Source organism: Pan troglodytes, chromosome 21 (genome assembly GCF_028858775.2).
Source record: "Pan troglodytes isolate AG18354 chromosome 21, NHGRI_mPanTro3-v2.0_pri, whole genome shotgun sequence".
NCBI lineage: Eukaryota > Metazoa > Chordata > Mammalia > Primates > Hominidae > Pan > Pan troglodytes.
The window spans coordinates 47577969-47601674 of NC_072419.2; the positions used below are offsets into that span (position 1 = coordinate 47577969).

General features: G+C 44.6%; 1 protein-coding gene and 1 pseudogene across 8 annotated transcripts in view; one reads left to right on the forward strand and one right to left on the reverse strand.

Annotated features, from left to right (window-relative positions):
* Nucleotides 1-8469, reverse strand: part of ZHX3 (zinc fingers and homeoboxes 3) — a 140394-nt gene extending 131925 nt beyond the window's left edge. For 3 of the 8 annotated variants that reach the window (XM_054674250.2, XM_024352009.3, XM_024352015.3), the window contains exon 1: nucleotides 8226-8469. The gene's annotated coding sequence lies outside the window, so the exon portion shown is untranslated. Of the gene's footprint in view, nucleotides 1-7578 lie in introns of all 8 variants that reach the window. The other 5 variants (XM_054674252.2, XM_054674261.2, XM_054674257.2 and 2 more) reach the window with 3 other exon arrangements.
* Nucleotides 8470-21873: 13404 nt separating this feature from the next.
* LOC100609032 (acireductone dioxygenase-like) lies at nucleotides 21874-22411 on the forward strand (annotated as a pseudogene).
* The last annotated feature ends 1295 nt before the right edge of the window (nucleotides 22412-23706 follow it).

Below are 23706 nucleotides of genomic sequence, written 5' to 3' on the forward strand. Positions count from 1 at the left end.
GTCCCACCTTCTTCAGACCCAGGCAATAGGCTTCCAGATGCCATGTTCTTAATCACTACAGCTGCATTTCCCAAACTTGCCTAATTATAAAGAATTACCAAGTGGGGAGGGTGTTAAAAATACACATTCTCAGTCTCCTCCTACTAAAGACTGTAAGTTCAGTGGGCCCGGGATAGAGCCTGGAATCTGTTTTTTTAACTTACATCCTCACATGATTTTCATGAACACGTTTAGAAACACAATACTACATGCCTCTAGTGCTGCCCTCTTGAATTGGGATTCCTGCAGAAGTATAATGAACCTGGGCCATGGCCGACTCCTTCCTGAGAGACCTGGCAACCAATAAACCTTCCAGGTCACTACTTTTCCATCTCCCTCGGGTAAAATCCCCTGATCCTTTCAGATTCCTGCAGGGTAACCACAACATCTCATTGCTGGGATCTCCGACCCCACCTCATTTGCTGAAGATTTGGCCCACTTTCCTTTTCTCCATCCTAAATATCCTACAATCCTTCTGATGGCTTCTCTGACCACACAGATGGCCGAAACAACTCTCCAGCCTCTCAGTTACTTGACCTCCTTGAATTCAGCCATCTTCACTGAGTTCACTTCATTTCAGTCACTTATATCTGTAGCAAAACACAGGAATCTGTCATGCCCAGTAATTAATTGCTCCAACTCTGAAATCTTCCACTCATGCGTCCCTCTCTAGCCACATCCTATTACTCCATCACTCCACACACCCATTCCTTGACTTCAACAACACTGGTCCTTTTCTCCTCCCCATCTAGCCTAGATACCTTTAGCTATCACGTTAGTCACCCCCTGGCCAATATCCCAGTTCCTCTGCTCCACTGTCTTTCTGCCACTCACCCCAGCAAACCCCAACCCTGGCTCAATCCAACTATATGCCTTCTTTGCTCCTAAAACCAGGCAGCTGAATGCTACCAGTGCCCCAGTTAATCCATGGTCGTATCTCAGTGGAGCCCTGCATACTGCCTGGAGATCATGGACATTGTCTCAGGTTCATTACCCACTCTTCTTGACCTCAATGGTATGTCAAACCTTGTTTTCCTCTGACCTCTTCCCATTTATTCTTAGCAGACCTCACCTCTATTTCACAGAGATGATAAACACCACCAGACTTGGCACTTGCTCATAAGGCATCCCACCAGAAAATATAACTGTGCCCAGATATTCCAACATGCGAGCTGTCAAGCCCATTATGCTTAAACTGAGTCTACTGTTCACTTGGTTATTTGAAATAAACTCCCTGGTGGTAAGCATTACTGACGTAAACAGTATGCTGGTGAATATCTTTCTAGTGCAAAAAAATAAAATAAAATAGTATAGCCAGCTTCTTGAAAGATCTCTCTACCCTGAGAATCCTTCTAAAGATGGGGAAGAGGTTTTTTTTTTTTTTTTAAAGAAAGCTATCTTACTTCACAAGCATTTAACAAGCACAAATCCAAACATACGTTGTCATACATCAATAGAATAATTATAAATCCCAACCCAGATAGTTAATTCTGATTTTTTTTTTTTTTTTTTTTTTGAGACAGAGTCTTGCTCTGTCACCAGGCTGGAGTGCAGTGGCGTGATCTCGGCTCACTGCAACCTCCCCCTCCCAGGTTCAAGGGATTCTCCTGCCTCAGCCTCCTGAGTAGCTGGGACTACAGGCACGTGCCACCACACCAAGCTAATTTTTTGTATTTTTAGTAGAGACAGGGTTTCACCATGTTGGCCAGGATGGTCTTGATTTCTTAACCTCGTGATCCACCCGCCTAGGCCTCCCAAAGTGCTGGGATTACAGGCGTGAGCCACCGTGCCCGGCCAATTCTCTGATAATTTTTATAAATTCAAAACCACGGTCAGTGAAAGAACACTAAGTTAGTTATTGTCTGTCATTCACTCTTATCCAAACTCTAAATTGTTGATGAGTTTACAAGTCTTTTCTTGAGGATTTTTTTTTCTCCTTATAATAGTAATAGCTAACATTGATAGTTTTTTGTGTATAATTCTGCTCCTCAAAAGATCCTATGAGATAAGAGCTATTATTTTTCTCCATTTACAGCTGAAAAAACAGACTTAGACATGTAATTTTCCCAAAGGCTTACAGCTAGAAAGTGGCAAAGGTAAAATTAGAACACAGAGCCTGAAAGCAAACTATCTATATGCTTTGGCATAGTGGTTATTAACAGAAGCTTCCCAGGAGAATATAACATCCTAACCCAAGTGTTCTTATTTTTAATGCTCTCATACATGCTTAGAAAAACAAGAGAAACCATCAGGGATTAATATTGCAGCATATTTCATATTCATTCATTCCTGCATTCATATCAGAAGGCAGTAATGAATAAGGGGGAAGGTTCTAAAGTCACATCACATAGATTAAAATCCTAATTCCACCATATTCTTAGCTATGTAACTTTAAACATTACTTAAATTCTCTAAGTTCAATTTTCTCAACTAAAAAAACAGAAGTGGTAATATAATTACCATCATCACCATACTGGGTTCTCCCGAAGATTTAGAGATAATGTGTGAACACACATAGCAATGGACCTGGTACATACGAATTCTCGAAAAAAGTAGCTATTAAAATAACTATTCAAAATGTTCTGAGGCCCTACACCTACTGGACTCTGGGCAGAGCACTGGGTGCTGGGACTGTACCATATACAGGACAAGGCTGTCCCTGCCCTCCTAGATCTTGTAGTCTCTATTGGGGGAGTAGACAATAAAGAAGAAAACAAAAGAAGGAAACATATAAATGAAGTGCTATTGAGGGGGTAAAGCCAGCTGGACTTCCTGGGTCGAGTGGGGACTTGGAGAACTTCTTTGTCTTACAAGAGGATTGTAATATGCACCAATCAGCACTCTGTAGCCAGGATTGTAAAACGCACCAATCGGCACCCTGTAGCTAGCTAGAGGTTTGTAAAACGCACCAATCAGCACTCTGTAGCTAGCTAGAGGTTTGTAAAATGGACCAATCAGCACCCTGTAAAATGGACCAATCAGCAGGACATGGACGGGGACAAATAAGGGAATAAAAGCTAGCCACCCCAGCCAGTAGCAGCAACCCACTCGTGTTCCCTTCCAGGTTGTGGAAGCTTTGTTTTTTCGCTCTTCACAATAAATCTTGCTGCTACTCACTCTTTAGATCCATGCCATCTTTAAGAGCTGTAACACTCACCACAAAGGTCCGCAGCTCCTTTCTTGAAGTCAGCAAGACCACAAACCCACCAGAAGGAATGAACTCCGGACACACTATGAATTTTAGTGAAGTGCAAGCAATAAATGCACATGTGCTGAGATAGAGGACAATGGGGAGGAAGCTACTATAGAAGTGGTGATCAGGTAAGGCCCCTCTGAGGAGATGTTTTAGCTGAGACTGGACGTTTAAGGATCTTTCTATGAGACAAGTGGAGGTCTTGAAGAGCCTGTACAGAAGAGGAGAATACGGCATGTTTGAGGAACTGAAGGTGTTCAACCTGACAAGCATGGCAAACAAGGAGAGGGAGCCTGGAGAGGGAGCACGTCAGAGTAAGTGTGGATGTGAGTCCAAGTGCAGTGGAAGCCACCAAGCAGGGGGATGGCATGCTTGGGTTTACTCTTTAGTAGGATCACTCTGGCTGCTGTGAGGAAAATGTGCTAGAAGAAAGCAACAGTGGAAGCTGGGAGACCAACCAGGAGACAGGGAATCATCCATCTGAGAGAGGTGGGTAGGTGAATTAGGAAGATGGAAAAAAGGGAGGGTTTGTGATATTCTAGAGGCTAGGCCAAAAAGCCATACAGATGGGTTGCACGTGGAGTGAGGAAATGAGAAGAATCACAGACAACTTTCAGGTGTCCAGCCTGAACAATGAAGGCAATACTAACTAACAGTGAGACAGAAGGCTGAAGGGGAGAGTAAGGAAGGGTCAGGAATGAGGAATACAAATTTCGAAGCTTGAGAGGGAGATTGAGAGATCAGTTCTGAACCTGTGAAATTTGAGATCACTGGGACAGGAAGGTGGTAGCTAAAACTGCAAGTCTGGAACCAGAGAAAGGGTGGGGAGACGTAACAGAAAGAGTCATCTGCATCCAGGGGGTTCTAGGGTCCTGGGAATTGATGAGATCATTTAGAGAGAGAATATGATGAGAGAAGGGAGGTAGCAGATCCAGAAAAGAAAAGAAATAATCAAAAATCACGTTGATAATTTAAAACTGAACATGGTAACACAGCCCACACAAACATAGAACTGGTTCAAATACATGCTCAATCAATACCTGTGGAACAAGTAAAAATAAATTCTTAACACATACTTTTAGGCCTTTTTTTTTTTTTTTTTTTTTGAGATGGAGTCTCACTCTGTCGCCCAGGCTGGAGTGCAGTGGCGAGATCTCAGCTCACTGCAGGCTCCGCCTCCTGGGTTCACGCCATTCTCCTGCCTCAGCCTCCCAAGTAGCTGGAACTACAGGCGCCCGCCAACACACCTGGCTAATTTTTGTATTTTTAGTAGAGACGGGGTTTCACCGTGTTAGCCAGGATGGTCTCGATCTCCTGACCTCGTGATCTGCCCGCCTTGGCCTCCCAAAGTGCTGGGATTACAGGCATGAGCCACCGCGCCCGGCCTCCTTTTAGGCCTTTAAGAAAATAATTTTCATTTAGGATTCCCCCCTTACCACCACCACTACCAACTTCTTGTATATTTGGAGGATAAGAAAAACAAGTTTTTGAAGGTCTCTGTTTGGATTGTGTTCAAGGAGATCCTTTTTCTTAAAAATAAGAAGCAACTGTTTTTTTCCAAAAAGTCACTAAAATGAAAAGTAGTCTACCTGAAATTCAAACCTTTGAAAAGCTTACGCTCACATTACAACTTCTCTGTAAAAATTCTGCCCCGAGATACAATTTTCCCATCCTCATAAATTAAAATGCAATTATACATTTTACTACAGATGTTTCATCCTGAAAGATGAAACTGGTACTTTCAAACAGTTCAAGAGTCACAGGAGAGATGTAAAATTGCAAAAGGTCAAGGATTTATTTTAAAATGTTAAAAAAAAAATTAAGTATACCTGCTAGGCCATCCAAAAACTGATAAGCAGGGAGAGGAAAAGGATAGAATTGCCAGAAAAATAAGTAAATATGTAACAGCTATTCCCCAAATGAAAACACATTAAAGCTATAATTATATCTCTGGGTATCTGTTGACACAAAAACCCCACTATGCTCTTGAGGCTTACACTATCACTATCAACTACCAAATTGAAATCACAGCTGTAAACATAACTGGGAAACTTTATACTTTTCAAAAATATCCAGTGTGACACAGGGATAACGCATAAGAAGGAAAGCCAACAACATTTGCCAAAAATGTTCCTTCCCTCAATTGTTCAAGTTAAATCAAGGCCGTAATTCTTTTTAAGACCACAGCCTCACTTTGTAAAATTCTTCTCAGATATAGATGAGAAAGAAATATCCTGACCTTTAAGAGATTGTCATTTTAACTCATGACACAGCTACCTAGAAGCCTAGAAGGCTACCAGCAAGGTCATATGAATAGATGGATAATGAGCATTCATTCTTTCCTTCATTCATTCAACAAATATTAAGTACCCACAATGGGCCAGGTGCAGTTTCTGAGCCCTGAGGATATATCGGTGAAAAAAAAGTCTCACACTTCTGGGTTAATGAGGGAGAGAGACAATACACCAACAAATAAATATGTATTACCAAGTGGTGGTAAGCAAGGCAGGATAAGAACAACAGGGAAATGGGGTGTATTTGATAATGCGGTCAAGCAAAGCCAGACAACCTAACTTTTGAGCAGAGACGTGAAGTAAGGGAGTCAACTATGTTAATATCCAGGGACCAGAGTTCTAGGCAGAGGGAACAGCAAATGCAAAGGCACTGAGGCTGGAGTATGCTTGACCTTTTTGAGACAGAGTCTCGCTCTGTCTCCCAGGCTGGAGTGCGGTGGTGTGATCTTGGCTCAATGCAACCTCCGCATCCCGGGTTCAAGCAATTCTCCTGCCTCAGCCTCCTGAGTAGCTGGGATTACAGGCACGCACCACCAGGCCTGGCTTTTTTTTTTTTTTTTTTTTTTTTTAAGTAGAGACGGGGTGTCACCATGCTGGCCGGGCTGGTCTCGAACTCCTGACCTCGTGATCCGCCCGCCTCGGCCTCCCAAAGTGCTGTGATTACAAGTGTAAGCTTGATGTTTTTAAGAAACAGCAAAGAGATCTGTCTGGCAAGGCTCGAAGTGAGGATGGTTGTGGGGAAGAGGGTTAGCCTGGCAGGCCACAGCAAGGCCTTCAGAGTTTACTTTAAGACAAAAAGCTATGGGAGGGCTCTAAGCAGAGGACTAACATGATCTGAATTTTTTAAAGGATTGCAAAGAGACACAAGTTCCTACTCATAAAACAAAGATGTATCTCTCATAATCTAGTTATAAGTCAAAGAAAAAAAGCATAGAATAAAAGTTGTGTAGTATGATAGCATTTTTGTAAGAAAAAACACGTATATATGGGAACAAGGCTAAAAGGCTTAATACCAAATTGTGATTTACTATGGTTTGTGGGATTATGGGGTTTTTTTGTTTTGTTTTTTTGCAATGCTTTTCTTTGTTTTTCAAGTTTTCTGCCTTAAACATGAATTACTTTGGTAATTTTTAATGTTATCTTTAAAAAGAAAAAAGCACTCCACCATGAGACTTCCCTTGTCTGAAATCTTACTTCAATATGAAAAAAAAAAAAAAAACTCAAAACCAAAAACCAAAACAACATGGGGAACATTTTTTTCCAAAAATTACCACACTTCCCATGCAATGTTTGCCTGTCATGAACCACTGCACAAATCAAGCCCCGCTCAATGTATCAAGGTCACAAAACCAACTTGGTTAATATGTTGATCATTACATAGTGGCTCTGTCCTCTACAGCAACTTTGATACCATCTTTCCAAGGCAGCAACAGAAGGGCCCTTTTCATTCATTTTCTAAGTGTCTTTGATACTATTTTGCGCTTCTGGATTTTTCCACTGTATGTCTCTTAGAAACAAATTAAGCTCGAATAAGTTGTTCCAGCTAATGAAGTGCGCTTTTGGCTCCTTCTCCGTGGTTCAGAATTATCCGGCAAAATACCAATTGTTTTAGGATGCATTTTCTCTTAGTTTTGAAATATTGCAATACTAAGTTACCACAAATAAAGAGCATTGAGATAACAACACCCAAGAACGTGTATAAATGGAAACTACTGTAATCCTTTTTTAAATTAAGGATGTGTGGACGCCTCATGAATAAACATTTAGGATATCTGGATAAATATATACTATGTGTTCACATAGATAAAAACAGAAAGGAGCATTCCTTCCTACCTCACTCCCCCACCCCAAGTCACATAAGTTTCTCGCAGGGCACAAGCCCAGGGCAATCACTGCTCAGAAATGTAAACCATGCAACTCAAAATGACTCAAGCCCTCAAACACTCCCCACCTAAGTCCTACATCCCATCCACTCCTCAATCACTTCCAACAGGCTTCCCTGAATGAAAATCCCAAACTGGGAAGGCTTAACAAGCTCCAAACTCCACTCACACGCCACTCAGGGAATCCGAGGACCTGGGGCCCACGTGTAGTGTTTTCGCGTGGGCAGACAAGGGTCCCAAGATTCAGGGTGCTACTGTACCCCGAGTGGTTCGAGTCCTGGCTCTGCCGCCTTCACTGGTCGAGCTGACGCTCTTTACACCGGGGGCATGGGCTGCCACATCCCAGCAGAGTGCAAGGGCCCTCGGGCGTGGACGCAGGCGGCTCTCGGGTGCACACGCGGAACGCACACTCGGGCATGCACTCTCACACGGTCAGGCGGGCCTGCGCGAACGCCCCCGCTTCCCCTCTACCACCCCCTTTTGCGCCTTCCACGATGGTGGCACGCGGGGCTACCCTGACCCCTAGGACCCCTGGACGCCCGCTCCTGGAGCCCGGGGGGTGATGACAGATGGCGGAGGGCGGGGCTCCGGGGGGAAGGGGCGGAGCCTCTCAGCATGGGGGTGCTGGCGGCTGACAGAAAGACCAGGGGCAGCCGGCGGGAGGGGGCTGACTGAGACTGCGGGCCGGCCGCGGGCCAGGCGTGGCGGGAAGGAGCTCGCGCAGACACAGGGGCTGACAGGCAGAGAGAGATACAGACACCGGGGACTGACAGCCGCGGGGGCACGCGGGGCCGGCTGGCCGTGGCGGGCGCTCACCTGGCAGCGGCGGCGGTGGCGGCGCCCGCGACCGGGCCGCTCTTCCCGCGCTGCGGGCCTCCCTCCCCGCGCTGCGGGCCTCCCTCCCCGCGGCCGGGCGGGCGGCCGGCGCAGGCCCCGCAGAGGCGGCGGCGGCGGCGACGCCGGAGCCGCGGACTGCTGAGCGGCGGGGACGCAGCTGCACCAACCGACTCCGGGCCGCTCGGCTGGGCTCGGCCGCTCTCGGAGGCGCTCGGCTCTGCTCGGCCTTGCACGGCTCCCCTCGGCCTTGCTCGGCTCGGCTGGGGGCGTGGCCCAGGCCCCCCTCGCCCCCCCAGGTCGCCTCTGGCGGCCGCGGGGCGGGGCTTTCGAGCGGGTGCGAGCCCCCTGACGTCGCGGGCAGCGGACCTTGCCCCCGGCGCATGCGCCAGCACTCCTCCTCCCCCCTCCTCCCCGCCCCACCGTGTGGAGGCTGAAGAAGACGGGGAAGGAGGGGCTGGGGGCGGATGCTGCGGTCCCAGAGGTTCCTGGCTTTTGTACTCCATATCCTGCTCTTTCCAGAGGACCACTTAAAGAAGGTCACACCAGGTTACACTTTCAAAAGGATGTGTGTGTAGGCTGGCAGGGGCTCTGGCTCCTGTCTGCCCCCACTCCTCCAATTCCAGTGTTTCCCAACAAGCGTCGACTAGGAGTGGTCTTTTATCCAACCAAGGGTTCACTGCAGTTTTTAATATTTTCTGTTTTCTTAAAAATAATAACAAAAAAACTAACTCTTGATCACTGTTTTAACATTGAGTCTTCAAGTACTTGAACTTTCAAACATCAGTCAGCCTCCTCGAGTCCACTAATACCGTCCTTTCTTCATAGCTGTTGTGTAACCTGTAATGCCTGGGATGGGGTTGGGTTCTTTCCTGAATTCTCGTCACATGATCCAGGCACCTTTTTAGTTATGGAACCAAGTCTGCAGCAAATATGCTCAGAAAGTGGCTCCCACCTTTAGAATCCAGTGATTAGTAAACAGCAGGAGCTCTACGGTCTTGACACACCTGGATGGGAACCCCAGATCTGCATTAATCTAGCAGGTTAATAATTGTCTGAGTGACTTTGGACGTGTTAATCTCTCAACTGTAAAAGGGCAATGAAACATGAGTAAATCAGTAGAAATATTAAAAGGGTTAAATGACACCACATATAAAGATTTCTGCACAGTGCTTGGTGTTCAATAAATAAGGCTGCCTTTAACTTCAAGTAACTTTAGAACCTTCAGATCCTGAAAACCAGGGAGCATATACACAAGTGTGAGCGATGTGTCCAAGTAAACAAGTCGATAGTCAAACACCCATACGTGGCACCTTAGCTTGCTCCTTTCACAACCTTCCCTACCTCAGTTCATGTCAACTCTTCTTCTGATGACTCCAGACAAACCATTAGAGTCATCCTGGACTCCACTCTCCCTATCATATCCCACATGCAACCCATTAGAAAAGCCCGTCAGCTCTACCTTTAAAATACCCCTTTTCCTCTTTCCTGGAATATTGTAGTAGCCTCCTACCTGTTCTCCACGATTCCACTGTGCTCTCATGGTGCCTTCTCTCAACACAGAAGCCAGAGGGATCCCGTTGAAACCTAAGCTCAAAAGCCCCCAGAAGGTTTCCCATCTCAGAGTAAAAGCCAAAAAAAAAATGGGGGCGGTGGGGTGGACAGTGGGACACAGTCTCACTCTGTCTTCCAGGTTAGAGTGCAGTGGCGCCATCACAGCTCGCTGCAGCCTCAACCTCCCAAACTCAGGCAATCCTCCCATCTCAGCCTCCCAGGTAGCTAGGACTACAGGTGCACGCCACCATGCCCACCTATTTTTTTCATTTCCAAAATGTGTTTTTTTTCCCAAAGGCTTCCAAGATCCTATGTGTCTGCCCTTCGTCCACTTATACTCTCCACCTCTCTAACTGCACCTCCTTCCACTCGGCCTCATTGCATGCCAGGCACACTAGCCTCCTTCTTGCTCCTGGAATATGGAGGCTCACTTCTACTTCAGAACCTCTGTACTTGGTGTTGCTTCCTCCAGGTATCAGAAAGGCGTGTGCCTTCCAAGTTTCTACTCAAAAGTCACCTCCCCAGACTTTCCCAGACCACTCTACTAAAGTATCAAGTCCCAACTCCAATCACTATCCTCTAAGCCTGCTTTACTTTTCTGCCTAGCCCTTCTAACCTGAATATCATCTATAATATCTCTGAAGGTGGGAACTTTGTTTTTCCCATCTTCAACATCTAGAACATGGGTCGACATGTTCAGGTACTCAATAAGTATTTCTGGGATGAATGAGAATGTATATAGGTTATACTGCTCCAATACAACTTCATTTATTCAACAAACTTTTCTGAGCATCTATTTTGATCCAGGCACAGTGGGATCCTGAGAAAAATGAGGTATTCTCCCGACCTTTGAGGAACAGTATTTCAGAGGAAACAGTCATGTAAAAAAAATACTTCTGGCCGAGCACAGTGGCTCACGCCTGTAATCCCAGCACTTTGGGAGGCTTAGGTGGATGAATCATCTGAGGTCAGGAGTTCGAGACCAGCCTGACCAACATGGTGAAACCCCATCTCTACTCAAAATACAAAAATTAGCCAGGCATAGTGACGCGCACCTGTAATCCCAGCTACTTGGGAGGCTGAGGCAGGAGAATCACTTGAACCCGGGAAGCACAGGTTGCAGTGAGCGAGTTTGCAGCATTACACTCCAGCCTCGGCAACAAGAGCGAAACTCTGTCTCAAAAACAAACAAACAAAAAACTTCTGGGAGAAAATATGTAACAAAGATGGATGTGCCAACTGCTTTGGGAAGCACAGAGAATAGCATAATTAACAATATACAGGAGAGTGTGGGTAGGCTTCCCAGAAAAGGTGACTTTGGGGCCACATCTAAAGAGTTGTTGAGACAGAGATTCCAGGCAGAAGAAACAGCCATTTAATACCAGTGTTGGGGGGTATGTCACAAATGATATTTACACACAGAGGCATATTACTTTCCTTTAAAAAAAATTAAGCAGATTTCAGGTAATCCCTATAATAATGTCATTTGCACTCACATTCTGATGAGCTTTCTCAAGCAGTAAGGAAACTGCTAGTATAGTTAATGCAATAGTTACCACCTGACCTCTATTTTATTGGAATGGGCTACACCTGTGAACTTTTTGTGCCAGGGTCCAGAGGCAAAGAACTATCTGAAGTTTGCTGGCTCCAAGGACCAGAAACCCATCAGACCAATTTAAGGAAAATAAAAGGGGACTTTATCTTTAGGCTTTGGGTGGGATGGATCTCACAGAGGCCAAGGGAAATAATTAGCTGGGATTTTGGATGGGCTGGAAGCAGAGTAAGGGGAGCCAGTATGACTCCAGCAAACTTGTTTTCTCTGCCTCCAGGTATTAATAATACAATGGGAAATGTGTCTACCAACCTCTCCCAAGTATGAGATACAATTCCAACTACCCAGAGACTAAAACTCCCTAATCATTCTAATCACAAAATCATGTAGAAAAGGCTCTAACTGACCCAACTTGTGGTAGGTACTCTCCTCCTCCAGAACAGTCATGCCAGCTTACAGGCATGAAGTTCACCAGGAAGCCACCTCTGTGAATCAAGAAATGGCCAATTACCAGGAAAAGGGAAATTGTTTCTAGCTGAGGCGGTATCTTGAAAGAAGTCCCCCACAGAACTGCTGGTTCCACATAGTGGCAAAACCCCTGGGAAACATTTGGTAGTGACACAGGAAACAATTGTTGAGTTCTTGATTTCTGCATAGTAGGGAGGCCTTTTTTAAGTGGCAATAAAAAAAAAAGTTGTGTTTTTTTTGTTGTTTTGTTTTGAGACTGTGTCTTGCTCTGTCACCCAGGCTGGAGTGCAATGTCATGGTCTTGGCTCACTGCAACCTCTGCCTCCCAGGTTCAAGTGATTCTCCTGCCTCAACATCTCAAGTAGCTGGGATTACAGGCGTGCACCACCACGCCTGGCTAACTTTTGTATTTTTAGTAGAGACGGGGTTTTGCCACGTTGGCCAGGCTGGTCTCCAACTCCTGACCTCAGGCAATCCACCAGCCTTGGCCTCCCAAAGTGCTGGGATTACAGGCATGAGCCACCATGCCTGGCCTGAAAGCTGTTTTTTTCCCAGCAAAAAAGGGGACAAAAACTGGGATGCTCTCCATAAGACCTCTGTAGGCACATGATAGGATTGTACTTCCTTACAATAGCTTGGATTTGTGAATAGCCATGTGACTTTCTTTGGTCAATAAAATGTGAGTAGAAGTACAGTCACACATTGCTTAATGACAGGGATATGTTCTGAGAAATGTGTGATTAGGTTATTGCTTCATTGTGCAAACATCATGCAGTGTACTTACACAACTTAGATGGTAAAGCCTACCATATTGAGGCTATATGGTATAACCTATTGCTCCTCGGTTACAAACCTGTACAGCATGTTACAGTACTGAATACTGTAGGCAGTTATAACACGGTGGTATACATCTGTGTATCTAAACATATCTAAACATAGAAAAGGTACAGTAAAAGTAGGGTATAAAATATTTTAAAATGGTACACTTGCACAGGGCACTTATCATGAATGGAGCTTGTAGGACTGGAAGTTGCTCTGGGTGAGTCAGTGAGGGAGTTGTGAGGGAATGTGCAGACCTAGTATATTACTGTATGCCACTGTAGACTGTATACACACTATACACTTACTGCTAAATTTTTTTTCTTGAGACAGAGTCTCGCTCTGTTGCTGAGGCTGGAGTGCAATGGCGCCATCTCGGCTCACTGCAACCTCTGCCTCCTGGGTTTAAGCAATTCTCGTGCCTCAGTCTCCCTAGCAGCTGGGATCACAGGTGTGCACCACCATGCCAAGCTAATTTTTTATATTTTTAGTAGAGACAGCGTCTCAATATGTTGGCCAGACTGGTCTCAGACTCCTGGCCTCAAGTGATCTGCCTGCCTCGGTCTTCCATAGTGCTGGAATTACAGGACTGAACCACTATGCCCGGCCATACTTACACTAAATTTAGTTTTTAAATGCTTTTATTTGGCTAGGCACAGTGGCTCATACCTGTAATCCCAACACTTTGGAAGGCCGTGGTGGGAGGATTGCTTGAGGGCAGGAGTTTGAGACAAACTGGGCAATATAGTGAGACCCCCCATCTCTACAAAAAAATGTAAAAATTAGCTGGGTGTAGTGGCACATGCCCATAGTCTCAGCTACTCAGGAGGCTAAGGTTGGAGAATCACTTGAGCCAGGAGTTTGAGGCTGCAGTGACCTACAATCATGGCACTGCACACTAGCCTGGGTGACAGATGCAGAGCCCATCTCTTAAAAAAAAAAAAAAAAAAAGGAAAGGAAAATAAATAGGTAAAAAAAGATTTTCTTTAATAATTATCTTTAGCTTACTTTAACTTTTTTAGCTTATTGTACTTTTAAATATTTTTAACTTTTTAACTGTTTTGTAGTAACACTTAGCTTTTTTTTTTTTTTTCTTGAGACCATCTCGCTATGTCACCTGGGCTGGAGTGCAGTGGTACAATCTCAGCTCACTGCAGCCTCAACCTCCCAGGCTCAAGCAATCCTCCCATCTCAGCTCCCCAAGTAGTTGGGAAATAACACTGAACTTAAAACACAAACCCACTGTACAGCTGTACATTTTCTTTCTTCATATTTTTGTTCTGTAAGCTTTTTTTCTTTTTCCTTTTCTTTTTTTGAAACAGGGTCTCATTCCAACGCCCAGGCTGGAGTGCAGTGGAGTGATCTCAGCTCACTGTAACGTCCACCTCCCGGGTTCAAACAATTCTCCTGCCTCAGCCTCCCGAGTAGCTGGAATTACAGGTGTGTGCCACCATGCCTGGCTAATTTTTGTATTTTTAGTAGAGACAGTGTTTCACAATGTTGGCCAGGCTGGTCTCAAACCCCTGACCTCAAGTGATCCACCCGCCTTGGGTTCCCAACTATAAGCTTTTTTCTATTAACTTTTTTTTAACTTTTTAAGCTTTATTGTAAAAAGACGTATTAGCCTTGGCCTACACAGGGTCAGCATCATCAATATCACTGTCTTCTACCTTCATATCTTGTCCCACTGGAAGCTCTTCAGAAGCAATAATATGCATGGAGCTGTCAACTCCTATGATGAAAATGCCTTCTTCTGGAATCCCTCCTGAAAGACCTGCCTGAGACTATTTTACAGTTATTTTTTATAAGTAGAAGGAGTACACTCTAAAATAATGATAAATAGTAAACACATGAACCAGTAACATAGTCATTTATTACCAGTATCAAGTTATTTGTATTACCTGTATCATGTACTGTACATAATTGTATGTGCTGTACTTTTAGACAACTGGCAACACAGGTTTCTTTACATGAGAAGCACCACAAACCTGTGACTAACGTGTTGCACTCTGATGTTATGATGGCTATAAGGCCACTAGGTGACAGGAGTTTTCAGTCTCCATTACAATCTTATGGGACCACCACTGTACATGCAGTTCATCACTGACTGCACGTACAGTGTTGCACCATTGTATATGCAAAACATCATTGTGTGGTGTATAATTCACCGTACATCACTCCCAGGTCCAAAGCTAAGTCTTGAGATATTTGTACCCCCATGTTTATAGCAGCATTATTCACAATAACCAAAAGGTAGAAACCACTCAAGCATCTATTAACAGATAAATGGGAAAAATATGGTATATACATATGAAAGATTATTTAATCTTTAAAAGGAATTAAATTCTGACATGCTACAACATAGATGAAACTTGAGGACATTTTTCTAACTGGTTAAGTAAACCAGTTAGAAAAAGGCAAATATTGTATGACTCCACTTATGTAAAATACCTACTATAGTCAAATTCATAGAGACAGAAAGTAAAGTGGTGGTTGCCAGGGGCTGGGAGGAAGGGAGAATTGGAAGTTATTGTTTTATGAGTATAGAGTTTTGGTTTTCCAAGATGAAAAGAGTTCTGGAGATTGGTTGCACAACAATGTGAATGAAGTTAACACTAGTGAACTGTTCACTTAAAAATGGTTAATACAGGGCCGGGCACGGTGGCTCACACCTGTAATCCCAGTATTTTGGGAGGCCGGGGTGGGTGGATCACTTGAACTCAGGAGTTCAAGACCAGCCTGGCCAACATGGTGAAACCCCATCTCTACAAGAAATACAAAAATTAGTCAGGTGTGATGGTGCTCACCTGCAATCCCAGCGACTTGGGAGGCTGAGGCATGAGAATTGCTTGAACCTGGGAGGCAGAGGTTGAAGTGAGCTGAGATTGCACCACTGCACTCCAGCCTGGGCAACAGAGAGAGACTCCATCTCAAAAAAAAAAAAAAAAAAAAAAAGTTAATACGTAGATTTATGTAGATTTTACCGCAGTTTAAAAAAAATAAATAAATCAAATGGGCCGGGCGGCTCATGCCTGTAATCCCAGCACTTTGGGAGGCCAAGGTGGGCAGATCACGGGGTCAGGATATCAAGACCATCCTGGCCAAAATGGTGAAACCCCATCTCTACTAAAATACAAAAACTTAGCTGGGCGTGGTGGCACGCACCTGTAGTCCCAGCTACTTGGGAGGCTGAGGCAGGGGAATCGCTTCAACCCGGGAGGCGGAGGTTGCAGTGAGCTGAGATCACACCACTGCACTCCAGCCTGGTGACAGAACAAGACTCCGTCTCAGAAAGAAAGAAAAAAAATCAAATGGAGATAATAAAATGGAATAAAAAATACTTGGCTACTCCAAAAGAAGGACAAAAAAATTAAACAGGGACAAAAGCCAGGTAGGACAAATAGATTTTTTTAAGTAGCCAGATTATATACTTAAATGGTTTGAAATCATATCTGTAATTATATTAAATGGGAATGGACTAAATATTCTAGCAAAAGGGGAAAATTAACAAACTGAAATTAAAACAAACAAACAAGACTCAACTATTTGACGCTGGCCAGGTCTGGTAGCTCACTCCTGTAATCCCAGCACTTTGGGAGGCTAAGGCAGGTGGATTGCTTACGACCTAAATACACAAAATAAAACTATAATCATGGCCTGACATACAGAAGATACTCAATAAATATATCTTGAATGAATGGGTGCATATATGTGATATGTTGCTCCAACTTAACTTCACTTATTCAATGAACAGCCAAACCAATTTTTGTTGGATATGGACTTAAACATGAAAGGTAAAACAATAAAGTTTTAGAAGATAACATACAATAATATCTTCATAACCTCAAGGTAGAAAAAGTTTTCTTGGCCAGGCTCAGTGGCTCAAGCCTGTAATCCCAGCACTTTGGGAGGCCGAGGCAGGCGGATCATGAGGTCAGGAGATTGAGGCCATCCTGGCTAACATGGTGAAACCCCGTCTCTACTAAAAATACAAAAAAAATTGCCGAGCATGGTAGCGGGCGCCTGTAGTCCCAGCTACTTGGGAGGCTGAGGCAGGAAAATGGCGTGAACCCAGGAGGCCGAGCTTGCAGTGAGCCGAGATCGCGCCACTGCACTCCAGCCTGGGCAAGAGCGAGACTCCGCCTCAAAAAAAAAAAAAAAAAAGAAAAAAAGTTTTCTTAAACAGAACAGAAAAAGCACTAGCCATAGGAAAGATCAATAAATTGCACTTTTTTTTTTTTTTTTACAATTAAGAACTGTTCAACAAGAGACATCACTAAGAGAGTGAAGAAGCAAGCCACAGAAGATTTGCCATGCACATAACAAAAGTTTTATATCCAAAATATACAAAAACTACTATAAAGATAGACCAATAGAAAAATGGGCAAAAACAGGCTCTTCACACACACACACACACAAATCCAAACAGCCAATAAACATGTAGCAAGTGCTTAGCCTCATTAATGATGAAAATGAAATACAGCGAACAACTACTACAGATCCAGGTGGCTAAACATTCCAAGTCTGACAGTAACAACTGTTGGTGAGAACTGTTGGTGAATGTATAAAGGAAGCTCTTATACATTGCTGAAGGGAGTGCACTTGTATAAACATTTTGGAAAACAGTTTGGCATTATGATTATGATTATTATTTTTTTTTTGAGACACAGTCTTGCTCTGTCCCAGGCTTGAGCGCAGTGGCGCGATCTTGGCTCACTGCAGCCTCTACCCCCAGGGTTCAAGAAATTCTCCTGCCTCAGCCTCCCAAGTAGCTGGGACTACAGGTGTGCGCTGCCATGCCCTGCTAATTTTTTGTATTTTTAGTAGAGACAGGGTTTCACCCTGTTGGCCAGGATGGTCTTGATCTCCTGACCTTGTGATCCACCCACCTCAGTCTCCCAAAGTGCTGGGATTACAGGCATGAGCAACCGCACCCAGTAGCATTATTTTAAGTTAAGCATAGGCATAGCTCATAACCCAGAAATTCTGCTCCAAAATACATACCCATGAGAAACACATGCCCAGATACAGCAGTAGACATGTACAAGAATGTTCACAGCAGCATTATTTATAATAACCCCACGTTGGAAACAACCCAAATGCCCATCAGTAGCAGATGGAATAAATTGTGATATATTCACTCAGCAGAACACTATAGACAACACTGAAAATGAGTGAAGTATAGCTGTGCACAGTACCATGGAAGAATCTGATAACAAGTGTGAAGCCAGAGAAGTCACACACACATCTTAAGACTGCCTTTCTATAAAACCCATAGCCACACAAAACCAAACATGTCCCTCCCCCACAATCCCCCACCACTCCTCTACTTATGAGACACAGAAAGAGTGGTAATAGAGACAGATTTCATGGTAACTAGTTAGGGAATCACCATTTTGTACCCAGGCACAGAAAACCAACCCCCTACTGGAATATCTCCTGCATGCAGGGATGAGGAGAGAAACTGGCCTTCGAGGTGAGGGAATTCAAGGAAGTGACTGACAGCTCTCTGCTGTGGGGATAGAGAACATTATTACGGTCAGGCCACCCTTCTGTTAGAATCCATTGTGATGACTTCAGTGTTACTTTTTTTTTTTTTTTTTTTTTTGAGACAGGGGCTCACTGTCACCCAGGCTGGAGTGCACTGTCACTATCATGGCTCACTGCGGCCTCGACCTCCCGGGTTCAAGTGATCCTCCTGAGTAGCTGGGACTAACGCAGCACCATGCCCAACTAATTTTTCTATTTTTTTTTTTTTTTTGTAGAGACAGGGTTTCACTATGTAGCCCAGGCTGGTCTCAAACTCCTGGCTCAAGTGATCCACCTGCTTCAGCCTCCCAAAGTGGTATGATTACAAGTGTGAGCCACCATACCCAGCTACAGGGTTATTTTAATAAAGTCACTGAAAGTTAGGGGGTCATAATGACCCATTTATAGCATGCTAAACTTTCATCAGGCACTGGAGGCCACGATATGGGACAACAAGCAATTCCTGAGGTGCACCGCACATTAGCAAAAGAAGGCCATGCAGCTCTGGAAAGATTCTCAACAATAAACATAATTAAGTTTGTTGTATGTTCCTCCAGATTTTTTTAGGGTATCTAAACGTTTTTTATTATAAATATGGTATTATATTACATGTATTGTTTACCTTTTTAAAACTTAACAGTAGCTGCTAAACATCTGTTAAACATATTTTAATACATAGAGACCTACTTCATAATTTAGGGGGTGATGGAAACTTCATAATTCTGGGTGTGATTAATATACTTATTACCTTGATTGTGGTGATCATTTCACAGGTACACACATCAAAACTCAGTGTACACTTTAGATATGTGTTTTTTTGTTTTGTTTTGTTTTTTGAGATGGAGTCTCACTCTGTCGCCCAGGCTGGAGTGCAGTGGCGCCATCTCTGCTCACTGCAAGCTTCGCCTCCCGGGTTCACGCCATTCTCCTGCCTCAGCCTCCCGAGTAGCTGGGACTACAGGCGCCCACCACCACGCCCAGCTAATTTTTTGTATTTTTTAGTAGAGACGGGGTTTCACCACATTAGCCAGGATGGTCTCGATCTCCTGACCTTGTGATCCGCCCGCCTCGGCCTCCCGAAGTGCTGGGATTACAGGCATGAGCCACTGCGCCTGGCCTAGATATGTGTTTTATTATACATCAATTATACCTCAGTAAAACTGAAAAAAGGTTGTGTTTTAAATCTCTCCCCACCTTTTTTTTTTTTTTTTTTTTTTTTTGGCATGACAGGGTCTCACTCCTCTGCCCAGACTGGAGCACAGTAGTGTGATCATAGCTCACTGCAGCTTCCAACTCTTGGGCTCAAGCAATCCTCTTGCCTCAGCCTCCAGAGTAGCTAGGACTACAGGCATGCACCACCATAGCCAGATAATTAAACAAATTTTTTTTGTACAGACAGCCTCTTGCTTTGTTGCCCAGGTTGATCTCAAAATCCTGGCTTCAAGCAGCCCTCCCTCCTTGACCTCCTGAAATGTTGGGATTACAGGCATGAGCCACCACGCCTGGCCTTGTGTTTTAAATCTTTTACTGTTTTCTTCCACTTAACACTATAAATTCCATCCATGCTGTTTTATGTCTATTTCATGTAGAATTCCAAGGTATGTATCCACAACATTTTACTAACTCATCCCCTAGTTCCTTTGCCTCTAGTTCCTGTATGCCATTAACACTGTAACAAATAACCTCCTGCTTGTCTTCTTGTGGATCTGAGCAAACTTTCTTCAAGATGTATTTCCAGGCTGCTACACTACTGAGCCCTATGCATACTTAATTTTACTCAGAACTACTGGCTTATTTTATAGAAGGGCTGAGCAAGTTTATATTCCCACCAGTCCAATCTCTTCACGTGGGTTTCTGACCCTTCGCGTTGCAGTAACACTGAGACGATGGATGTTGATTCCTGGTGCCCCGATTCAATTTGAAATTGACTTCATGGTCACCGACAAATTATTCTTCAGGTTGTGGCAGGGCTGAGGCCATTTCCTAGTGACTTAACAGATGGAATTTGTTCTCTATTTTCACTTGCTTTTTAAATGTTTTCGGGGAGGGGTGCCTGTTAGAGACAGGAGCACTACAGACTGTCTTCCCTAGGCACTCCCTGGCAGCCTTCTAAGTCCCTAACTACATGGAGAAACTGCCTTGGGTCAGTGTTTTAAGCTGCAAGGAATGTTGTGACTCAGCTAGTCGTTCAGGGACACCTCGATGAACAAGGCCACGGGAAGGAAGTCATTACACAGAGAGCTGGACTGTAAAAACCAAAAATACTCTACACACCAAACTCTAGAGCAGTGCAGCAGTACATCCCATGACTCAACGGGACAGCTTCTGCCACGTGGCACACAGCTCCGGATATGTGGTGCGCAGCCCTCACTCGCAGCTCTGCTGCCGCTCTGAGCTGCTTGGAAAGTTGATGGGGTGGGGAAATCTGTGACTGTATTCTCTCTCCACCCCCTCCACTCTGACCATTGCTCCTCTCATCAGCTCCCCCTCTTCCTACTCCTTCTTTAACCCTCTTGCCCTGCAAAAACAAAAACAGCTGGAATTTAGTATTTCACACATGCTGGCAATTTAGTGGGGACACATGGAGGTCAAAACGCTGGCACTCTAGGAAGACCCTACTGATCAGGCAGACACTGGGCAACAGGTCATATCACCTGGGACAGGGTCAAGAGTACTGGGCAAAGAGGCAGCCCCAAGGAACGGAGACTTCAAAGTACAGGCAAAACCTTTAAAGATGTGGACATTCACTCACTAATCTTTATCAGAGACCTACTATGTGCCAGATGCTTTTTGTTTGTTTTTTTGAGACGGAGTCTCATTCACTGGAGTGCTGTAGCACCATCTCGGCACACTGCAACCTCCACCTCCAGTTCAAGCAATTCTCCCGCCTCAGCCTCCCCAGTAGCTGGGATTACAGGCATGCACCACCACACCTGGCTAATTTTTGTATTTTTGGTACAGACAGGGTTTCACCATCTTGGCCTGGCTGGTCTTGAACTCCTAGCCTCGAGTGATCCACCCGTGTTGGCCTCCCAAACTGTTGGGATTACAGGCGTGAGCCACCGTGCCCGGCCCCAGACTGTTCTTAGGAACTGTCAGTGAAGACAGATCAGATGTCTTGTCCTCACGGGGCCTGCATTCTTTTGGAGGGAGACACACACATACCAGACATCCTCAAGAAGTAAATTAGCACTCAAGGAAGTTGTTAGGGCTACTGGAAAAGATTAGAGCACAGAGAGGTGTCTGGGCATGGTCAGGGTAGACTTCATGGACATTGGTGTGGTCTTGAGGTTAGTGAGGGAGCCAGCCAGGTAGGCATCTAGGGAAAGAAACTTCTGGGCAGAGGAAACAGCCAGTGTGCTTTTTTTTTTTTTTTTTTAAAGAGAGAGTCTTACGCTGTCACTCAGGCTGGTGTGCAGTGGTGTAATCACAGCTCTGCAACCTTGAAATCCTGGGCTCAAGCGATCCTCCCATCTCAGCCTCCCAAAGTGTTGGGATTAAAGACATGAACCACTGCATCTGACCAAGTATACTTTAAGTGTACTCAATAATTGGTTTCCTTTTCCTCATCTATAACAACAGTTTCTACCTTTTGTCCAGCTCCTGAGAGCCTTGAGTTCTAATCACAACAGCACCTCACTCCCAGTGGCAGCCCTTCCATGCAGCCTCCCCTCTCTAGCCCCACTCTGCCTGTTAGCATCTGCAGCCATGGTGCAGGCCTAGTACATGGATGAGTTCCCAGACTGCTGGAGGCAGCCCCACCACCCCGAGCCCCTGGCCACCCAGTGGGCCAGAAACAGCCATGCTGGCTCAGGGTGTACTACTAAAGCTGGACACTGACAAATAAGAGAATGATCCAGAATTAGAAAAGACTCAAAGAGAGAGAAGCTACTCCTGGATAGACATAATAACCATATGTAAAGATAAATTACCAAATTATGAAGAAAAGATTAAGGTGTTTTATGAGGAGCATTTACACTTGGATGATCGGATCTGTTACATCCCGGGTGGCAGTGGATACTTTTGATATGACAGATAAAGAGGACAAGTGAATCCACATCTTCATGGAGAAAGGAGACATAACTCTTCCCACAGGAATTCGTCACCACCTCACTCTGGATGAAAAGAAGTACGTGAAGGCCATATGGCCATTCAGGGAGACCCAGTGTGGACAGCATACAATGGGCCAGCTGACCATTTCAATGTCCAGGGACAATACATGAAATTTCTGGCACAGACAGCATAGCAGGGCTCCCTGAGAACATGTGCTTTGTGAAGGTCCTAAACATAACCGAGCACAAAATCATTTTTCTCTTTGCTTTTATATGGTAAACTTGTCTTTCCTTTGCAAGATTATTTGATCAGAATGTTTTTTATCTTATTTTTATTTTTTGAGACAGAGTCTCACTCTGCTGCCCAGGCTGGAGTGCAGTGCCGTGATTCCAGCTCGCTGCAATCTCCACTTCCCAGGCTCAAGTGGTTCTCATGCCTCAGCCTCCTGAGTAGCTTGTATACAGGTGCACATCATCACACCCGGCTAATAGAAACAGGGTTTCAACATGTTGGCCAGGCTGGTCTCAAACACCTGGCCTCAAGTGATCTGCCTGACTCAGCCTCTCAGTGTTGGGATTACAGGCATGAGCCACCGTGCCTGGCTCAGAATATTTTTTAATGAAAGGAGCAATAAAACTGATTTTTACATGGAAGCAACTGTGGAAATGAAGACAAGTCACCTTCGTTTTGTCTAATGCAATCAAGACTAGTGGTTCAGTAGCCCTGTGTTAGTACATGCACTCATCTTTAGTCCAAATGAGAGTTTCATCTCCCAAAATGTATCTCCTTAGATGTTCTATCCGGACATGATATTGTGCCTGCCTTGTAACAAGGTGCAATGGTAGATAACCAGATAGAAGACACTTTTTTTCTCCCAAAATTATACACTGAGGTGGGGAATTATACACATAGAGGGAAGAGCTCTTATGTTAGGCGACACATTCTGAGTTGCTTATGCCACTTTCTTGTTCAAAATAAAGTCATTGCTGGGCGCGGTGGCTCACGCCTGTAGTCCCAGCACTTTGGGAGGTTGAGGCGGGCAGATCACGAAGTCAGGAGATTGAGACCATCCTGGCTAACATGGTGAAACTCCGTCTCTACTAAAGATACAAAAAATTAGCCGGGCTTGGTGGTGGGCGCCTGTAGTCCCAGCTACTCGGGAGGCTGGGGCAGGAGAATGGCGTGAACCCGGGAGGTGGAGCTTGCGGTGAGCCGAGATCGCTCTACTGCACTCTATCTAGCCTGGGCTACAGAGCAAGACTCCATCTCAAAACAAAACAAAACAAAATAAAATGACTGCCTCAATTTTATGCTCATGGCTTGGCATTATCTTATATTCAAGTATATATGGTATTTTGCCTAGCTTGTTAAAATCACCAGTTTAGATTCTTTGTGTGACTGTATATGTATGTGATTAATGTGTATATTATCTGTGTTGGTATTTTTTTCAGTGCAAGTTGTCTAGGTTCTTTCACAATCAAGATTTTA